Raw genomic sequence first — 2,952 nt, forward strand, 5'->3', positions numbered from 1 at the left:
GAGGAGTCGAGAGACAGAGAGAAGGAGGGGAGTCGGAGAGTGCGGCGCACATTCCACACATGCGCACTGCAGGCCTGGGATGAGTCGGCTGCTAAGCAACAGGCAGCAGCGGCAAAAACACCCAGTGGGCCGGATAAATGTTTTCGGCAGGACCCCTGCTTTAACCCATTAAACTGTCACTCCCCGTTCTCCCCTCCCATCAGGCTCTGGCTATTGCTGATCCACGTTCCATCTCTACAGAATTGTCTGTTCTGCAGATTACACAGAAATGGAATCATAAGTATGTGGACTTTTGTGTCTGGCCTCTTTCACATCAAAAGATGTGTTTTTTTTAAAGAGATGAAAGGACATTTTATTGTTATTTTTACTATATAACATAAAGGGTGTCCCAAAATCCAAGCAAGAAGTAATTTTGATAGAAATACAGGTTTATAATTAAAAATTGTAATTTTTTATTGATTCATAAAGTATACAGTATAGGGTTATGTATGGAATAGCATATCAGGTAAATGGCCTCCAAGGCTTTGCTGGCACATACGCACTCTTTTGTTGAAATTTTCTATGACCTTTTTGCATAAATGTGGCTGAATTTTGATGAGGCTCATTTACATCTTGATGGCTTGGTTAATCGACAAAATTGTCCCATTTGGGGTTCAGAAAATCCACGAGTGATTGTTGAGAAACAAATGCATCCACAATGTGTCACTGTTTGGTGCGGATTTTGGGCTGGAGGCATCATTGGACTATTCTTCGAAAATGCAGCTGCTCAGGCAATGACAGTTAATGGTACTTGCTGTCGCGACATGATAATCCATTTACCCGATATGCTATTCCATACATAACCCTATACTATATACTTTATGAATCAATAAAAAATTTACAATTTTTAATTATAAACCTGTGTTTTCTATCAAAATTACTTCTTGCGTGAATTTTGGGACACCCTTTAGTAGTGACTATACCTGATTGCATTTACTCAAACGGCAAATGAGAAACAGGACAGCCTTTTGCTGAAAACCTCAATATCATCTGTCTTTTGGAGGATTTGGTTTCCTATGACGTGTATGAGATGCGGACCGAGGATACCAACGGTGCTTAGCAGTAAAGGGCATTTTGCTAAGTTGTTCGATCACGGGCCCTTGCTCAAAGTGTTCATCTTTTCCTTCTAATCTGGTTTTCAGCATTTGATCCTGTGTTTCTCATAATTATGCACAGGACCTGCCAAGGGATCGCTTTCGGGGTCCATATGAATATCCACAGCAGGATGTAGCACACGATTGTCCCGCCATCAGATGCCAAAGCAAGTTCTACTTCGCCAGTGCAGTCACCTGGAAGAGAAGAGCATGTGGATTTATGACAAACACAATATAAAGCTCCATTTTGGATGGGAAACAAATGTTTCAAGATCTGTTTGAGATGGCCCGTTTCACTGCTGGTAGGGCCATGCTGATATAAGGTGCTTCTCAGGTGGTACGGAAAAAGACTTGAAGAGAAAATGCGTTTAAAAGTTGCTTCTAGGCCCTGACCGGTTTGGCTACAGGTGATGGATAGAGCGTCGGCCTGCGGACTGAAGGGTCCAGGGTTCGATTCCGGTCAAGGGCATGTACCTTGGTTGCTGGCACATCCCCAGTGGGAGGTGTGCAGGAGGCGGCTGATTAATATTTCTAACTCTCTATCTCTCTCCCTTCCTCTCTGTAATAAATCAATAAAATATATATTTTTTAAAAAAAGTTGCTTCTAGGCATACCTATTTTCTTTTCTTTTTAAAATATATTTTATTGATATTTTACAGAGAGGAAGGGAGAGAGATAGAGAGTTAGAAATATTAATCAGCCGCCTCCTGCACACCTCCCACTGGGGATGTGCCCGCAACCAAGGTACATGCCCTTGACCGGAATTGAACCCGAGACCCTTCAGTCCGCAGGCCGACGCTCTATCCACTGAGCCAAACCCTTTAGGGCTAGGTATACCTATTTTCATCCCTTGACAGCTGCTCCCCGAGAGCCTGCCATCTTGCCTCCAGCCGGGTCCAATAGGAAGATGTTTCTGTACACCTGAAACCTATATAATTTTATTAACTGATGTTACCCCAATGAATTAAAAAAAAAAGAATGTAGTTTTCAGTGTTCATCTACGTTGTAGCATGTGTTAGGTAGGACCTCATTCCTTTTTATGGCTGAGTAAGGCTCCATAGTCTGGATATCCCAATGGAATGACCAACTCATCAGCTGGTGGACAGCTGTGTCCACTTTCGACTGTTAACAGGGCTGCTTCGAACACTTGTGTCCAAGTATTTGTTTGAGCCTTGGCTGGTGTGGCTGGGTTAGTTGGAGCATCATATCATATACTGAATGTCTCGGGTTCCATGACGGGTCAAGGCACATACCCAGGCTGTCGGTTTGATCTTAGATGGGGTGCATATGGGATGCAGCTGATCAATATTTCCCTTGGCCAGACAGCCTTGGTCCTGCCCTCAAGAGGACTCGGTAGTGTGCTATTCCGGAAGACACTTATTTTAGAATCTATGGGAGAGACGATGACCTGCGTGATAGAATGAAAAAGGGAACCAAATTATGAGATCTCCTTGCTGGATTCAGCTCACCTTCTGAACTGCCTCTTCCTGTGTCAGGGTGGGGTCTCCCCTCACTGGACATGATTTCTGCTTCCAGTTATGCGTGCTTGCGATTTTATGGTTTTCTGAGTGTTTTAAATCCTCTGTTCCTTTTTTATTTCCCTGCTCTCTTGTCCTGTATGTTGAGGACTTTCTATGTTTGAATTCCTTTCTCTTATTCCTCGTATTCCTCCTGCAGACTTTTGGTGTGTGGTTACCTAGACCCTTGACTTAGGACAAATGAAGAGCCTCTCCATACATTGAAGGTTGAAAACCCAAAAGAAAAGAACAAACACACACCCCCCCAAACCACCCCGAGGCTGAACCCCTACCTCACACCA

The sequence above is a fragment of the Myotis brandtii genome, unplaced genomic scaffold (genome assembly GCF_000412655.1).
Source record: "Myotis brandtii unplaced genomic scaffold, ASM41265v1 scaffold2800, whole genome shotgun sequence".
NCBI classification, from domain to species: Eukaryota; Metazoa; Chordata; class Mammalia; order Chiroptera; family Vespertilionidae; genus Myotis; species Myotis brandtii.